Below are 6032 nucleotides of genomic sequence, written 5' to 3' on the forward strand. Positions count from 1 at the left end.
CAGCCCTAACAGTCCAGCAGCAAGATTTGCTTTTAATGAAACACTGATCTACAGTGCTAGAAACATCACATCTCATGAGAATTGTTGTCTACCTTTCACCTGAATGGATGATTTTGAAATGCATTGCTGTTATTGGTAAAACGTATACCATACCACGTAGCCCATGCCCAGTTTGTAACAAAAACCAAAGGTGATTTCTTCCCAGAAAATAGTTCCTTCTCCCCCAATTTTCCCTTTTTGGGTTTACGTGTCAGAAGTTAACCGAAACACTTAGAGGGGTCCCAAGAGAACAGCAACCAAGCACCTCCTTTGGCCACTTTTTGGGGTCCTTTGGGTGCAGGAGCACAAGGAGAGGGCAAGTGATTGCTGCCCCTTCCCCAGCTGCTCCCTGGCTCAGGTGTCCCTAAGCTGGAGGGGCTTAGCAGATCCCCATGGGTGGCTTTCTTTTGCATGAATTTGTGCAGGCACTTTTTAAACCCCCCTCAAATTTTAACTTTCACAGCATCCTCATGGATGCAGCTAACTTGGTGTCACGCCCTCCTATCTCAGGCTGGAAGGGTCAGCACAGGACACCCCCATGGAGGGCATACAGGGGGGACACAGAGCTGCTGCTCCTTGTCCCTCCCACTCAGAGGGTCCTCACCTGTTTGCCACCGTAACTGCTGCAGCCAGTCTTCCAGAAAAGCCCAGGATGGTAGATAGATGTTCTGTAAATGAAAGAAATCAGATTTAAAAGATGTTGTGCAACCATTTGCTCCCAGAACCCATTTCTTGCTTTTCAGTCCCTTGTGAGAGACAATTACAAATCCCCGTGGGAAATGCGGTAGAGCCCTGCTACATAATGTTGGCAGGAGTCTCCTGTCTTATCCTGAGAGGTAAAAAAAATAGCAGTTTCAAGGTCAGTTATTTCTCAAATTAAAGCAAAAAAAAAAAATTCTTGCTTTTTGTTGTTCTTTCTGAGTTCCTACTTAGCATCCTGAAAACCCTTTAGAGGATTTGCATTTGGAACATGAATTTCTCACAGTGAGGCCAAAGAAAACCAAGGTGCGTGGGTGGAGGAAGCTGTGGCCCATGCCAGCAGCCAGTGCCAGCAAGTCTATGTCCTCAGCTGCCTAAGGTGAGACCAAGCACTGCCTCAAATCCTCCTTGCACCCCAGGGCACTTGCTTTAAAGTCAGATAATAAATGTTTGCTAGGACTGGGAACACAGAAAATATTTCCAGTACCCAGAGCAGACTTTGCCCCTTAGTCCATCTGTGGACGCAGTACTTAAGTAGCTGAAGAAACCAAAGAAATACTATTTTTACAGCTCAATCCTGACAGTACTAACCTCCCGCTTTGCGGCAGTGCTCCAGCTGCTGAGTTGCCGCTGCCCATTATCTCCGTGGAGGCTTGCTGAGCCTGATGTGTTGTTGTTGGAGGCTGGAATCCCACTGGGGTCTGGGGCAGGTGATGGTGGGCAAAAATAGCTTTGTTGACGTGCCTGAATTAGAAGGAAGATGTCTTAAGTCATCTTGATAGGTTTTGCAGTCAGAGGAGCTGATGGCTGGGCAGGCTCCTGGCTCCCAAGACTCTGGGTCACGGAGTGGGAAGACTCCTGAAAAGAAGGGAGTTGCTCAAAGCAAGGGTCAGGCTGGTGTGGCCACCTGCAAGAAAGCTGATTATAGGTGTTATAGGTTCCTGTGGCTGCATCCATTTACCCAGGAGAGACGAGGTTGTTAATGGCAGTGACAATTCTTCCAGCAAACCCATGCCATTTTACTGCCACAGTGACACAGAAGGACCTGCTCCAGCTGGCCCCAGATCCACGGGAGGGATATACCTGTGGCATGTGGGCTCCCACTGACATCCATCAACCACCTCTGACCCAACCCAAAACCTCTCCAGGGACATTGGTTACTAGTCTAGATGACTTCTCACCTTTTCAAGTAGACAAAATTCCTTCTGAAAAGCCTAAGACCCTGAGGGAGGGATGCATTCAGTCCTCATGCCGGTGGCATCCACCATGACCACAGACATACAGGTGCGTTTCTAGCTCAGCTGCTGCACAGCCCATGTCCTCCCTTCCTTGATCATAAACCACCAACTGATGTCTGTGCCAGGATAAGGATGCACAGGGACAAACCGGACACCTACATTTTGCCTAGAACATAAGTTCATGAACTTCTGTTATCATTCAGGAGTGATCTAATTGAAACTTCATGACTTACACAACCATCTCTTTCTCTGTCCTTCTCTTTCACTCTTTTAAAAAACATTTCCTGCTTTTTCCAGCTGGACAAGCTATCCTTCTGCCTGCTTTGAAGTAAATATTTTGTTGGGTTTGGCTGCTGTCACAGCCACACATAGTCTTCTGCCTGATACTTTATCCATCTGTTGCTAAAGAGAATATTTTGAGCTGAAAGTCTCCAAAAGGTTTTGAGGTACTGAGTAGAATTAGGTTGTACCGATGGAAGAGAAAAATCTCGGCTCTCACGTGCATAGTAATTCAAGCTAAAGTACCTTAAAAATTAAATACTCTGAGACATGGTTGTTACGACATCCTGGTACTCATGTGCTGCAAACTGGAGAGCACATGCTGGTTGCACTCTAGCTGAGGAGCTGATACACCCTGTCCCCCCCCTCCATACAGGGAGATGGAGTCCAACCCCGATTTCCTCTTTTGTCTCAAGTGAAGAGTTGGACTCCTGCGCCATGGAGGTTGCCAGCATCTGCCTTGCCTCATTTCTTCTGCTTGAGGAACATCTGGCTCTGCTCTGGGACAGCCGCGCATGGCCGGTTGTGTTGCATCAAATGAGATGTGCTCACTGTGATAAAGCCTCTCGTGGATCTGCCCGCTAGAGATGCTCGCTGCCCTCACGGCATGCTCTTCCAGAGCAGACACAAATAACTTTCTGTTTGATGATGGTCCTGTCTCCTGTTTTGGGTTTGGGTTTTTTTTCCCCCAGGTTGCTCTAAAGAAAGGATGTTTTTTGCTCATTTGACCTACGAGATCTAGAGGTGCCTGCTTGGGAGAAAGCACGCATGGCCACGAACTGCTGCTGCAAAGAGGGGATACAGGAGGGGCTGCGAGGAGCTGCACAGGGCTGGGGTACGTTGCCTTCACCCCGCGGGGTGTGTGCAGGCGGGACACTACAGGCAGCCCCATGATGGGATTCCTGCAGGACACCAGCCCTTCGCTCAACATCCCTCAGCTTAACCCTGTTCCTATTCTGCAGAAGTTTGTCTCATAGCTATTTTGAAGCTTGCATCACTGCTTTTTGTGAAGTTCCTTGAAATTCTCAGAAATACCACTTTTTGTTCTTGCTTACTTGCACTTACGGGGAATTGTTTAACTAGCATTTGAACTAGACAACGTTCCTATCTCTATCACAGCTGGGAGAGGATGAGGAGACCTGCAATGCTCTGTCATTCCTGTCCAGACATTTGTCAAATACCCCTTGGCTCCCAAAACCTTGTAGGGTGAAACGTTGCCCCCGAGTTCCCAAACTCTGAGCACCCATGTGCTTTGCACCCCTGGTCTCAAGCACTCAAAACCTACTGGCTGGCACTGCTTTCCTCACCCTGGAAGGCACGGAAAGCTCTTTGCCATCGCTCCAGGATGCCTGTTTGGGGCATGGTGCTTGAGGCCAGCACTGGAGGCGGCTGGTGGTGAATGGCCCTTTGTGCGCTTTGTTGCTTTGCTGCATAAAGAGGGTATTATTAAATCCAATAAATAAGACTCTCCCTGCTAATAAAACTATGTTATTGCACGAGTTACTGTGGGGAATGTGCAGCATTCGCAGCAGGCAGCTGCCTCACACACTTTGTGCTGGCATGATGGGTGCAGCCTGCAGCACGGCTGACAGGCCGGTTCAGGTTTATCAGCAAAGACCCCGCATGCACGGAGGGCTCGTGCTGCGCTGGAAAATGAGGAGAATTACCCAAATGTTAGACTGCTTTTGGAACTGGTTTGCATGCTGGGTCCGGGTGCTTCTCACCAGGCTGCTGTCAGCCCCTGCACTCAAAGAGCAGGTAGAGCGATTGCAGCTGCTGGGGGATGGTTTGTCCCTGCAGCCCTTCAGCGGAGGGCAGGGGAAAGGACGGAGGCGGAGGCGACCTCTGAAGGGAGTGTTTAAGAAGCCAGTTCCAGTTCATTTCCAGGAAATCTCTCTCTTGTTCTTTTTTTTTTTTTTTCTTTCTTTCTCCCCCCCCCCCCCCTCCCCCCCCTCCCAGTGGAAAAGCTAAGTCCTCATGAACTTTTTGAGAACTTTTGTTCGTTCTCTCTTGCCAGATAAGCTTGGCTTTGTGCTCGTGACAGAACCCCTTTCTCCAAGCACTGGCCATGGGCCAGGGCCTGGAAATCTCGACTGCGTGCTGGCAATGCCACAAAAGCCCTGTCCCCCTTCCCCCCCGGTTAATGCAAAGCTCCAGCACCATCCAGCTCACCTTTGGGGACCACTGTGGGTCTTTTCTTCTGCCTGTGCAGGAGATGATGGATCTGGCTCTGCTTGTCTTCCCCTGCAATGGAAAGTCCTGAATATCATGGAGAATAATCTGTCCGATTTGTGGTAGCAGAGGGTGAAGTGGGTTGGTGGTAGTTACTTAGAAGAAACAACTGTGCAAGTGGTGTCGGAAGAAGGAGATACTCTTCACCCCAGAAAAGGAAATGCAGCTCCCACAGGATTTCACACACCTCAGTCCTGCTCTCTGCTTCCTGGTTTTCCCTCTGTCCCAGTGCACTCCTCTTCTCCTCTCCAGCTCCCAGAGGTACTCTCTGGGACAGGACTTGTTTGCGGGGCATCTATTACTGTTGGCATCTTTACATCATTTAAAGACCTCCCAAGGGTTGGGTCCCCTCTTGCTGTGTGACAGACAAGATTTCTCTGTTAAAGAAGTGAGGGTCTGCGTGTAAGAGCAGAGATACAGGAGGAGGGAAACCAGTGTATGGCACAAGTCCACTCAAACCAGCAACCACCACAGCAGAATGGTCTCTCTCACCAGCAGCATCTCCAGGGGCACAAACCACAAAATGCTGATGAAAAAAACCCCAACAGGAATGGATCATACAAGCTGTCATTAAATTAGGAGGCTCAGGGCTTGAGGTCTCCACTGCTGCTGCTATCTCCAGGGCATTAAATGCAACTCTTCCCTTTTACTGAGTTCCCGTTCCCCAGAGCTGAGTGTATGAACAGGTGACCAAACTGTTCGGTGATTTCACTTACCCATTTCCCAGGGGTGGGGAGTAGGAATGGAGCTGTTGTGCAACCAGGAGGGAAATATCTTTCTAAATACATGTCCTCCAACTGCCAAAATATGTTTTGAAGGCAAGTGGGGAATGTACACAAGCAGTGATTGCAACACAGCCACTGCTGCAGATTATATAAAGAGAATTGAACTCAATATTTTCTGTGAGAGTTTTAACCTTTGCAAATGAGCTGGGCACAGGAAGAACATGCCCGAGCTGTCAGGAGGAAAATCATAGAAACACAGAAAGGTTTGGGTTGGAAGGGACCATAAAAATCATCTGGTTCCACCCCCCTGCCCTGGGCAGGGACCCCTCCCCACCAGCCCAGGTTGCCCCCAGCCCCGTCCAGCCCGGCCTGGGACACTGCCAGGGATGGGGCACCCACAGCTGCTCTGGGCACCCCGTGCCGGTGTCCTAGCACCCTCACAGGGGAGGATTTCTTCCTAATATCCAATCTAATTGTCCCCTCTTTCAGTTTGAAGCCATTTCCCCTTGTCCTATCACTACATGCCCTGCTAAGAAGTTTGCCCCCCTCTTTTAATAGGCCCCCTTTAAGTACTGAAAGGCTGCAATAAGCCCCCCCTGGAGCCTTCTCTTCTCCAGGCTGAACAACCCAGGCTGCTTTCTGGAGGGAGGAGTGAAAAGCACTGGTCCCAGTGCAGAGGGAGGGCAGGGGTGAGTGCACTGGCAGAGCCAGGCTCACAGAGACAGTAAACATGAGTGACTACAACCACTTGGCCACCAGCCCTGGGCCCTCTTCAGCCACCTCCATCCCCAGGGGATGATGTTTGAGCTGCTCAGCTGTT

The sequence above is a fragment of the Falco peregrinus genome, chromosome 2 (assembly GCF_023634155.1).
Source record: "Falco peregrinus isolate bFalPer1 chromosome 2, bFalPer1.pri, whole genome shotgun sequence".
NCBI lineage: Eukaryota > Metazoa > Chordata > Aves > Falconiformes > Falconidae > Falco > Falco peregrinus.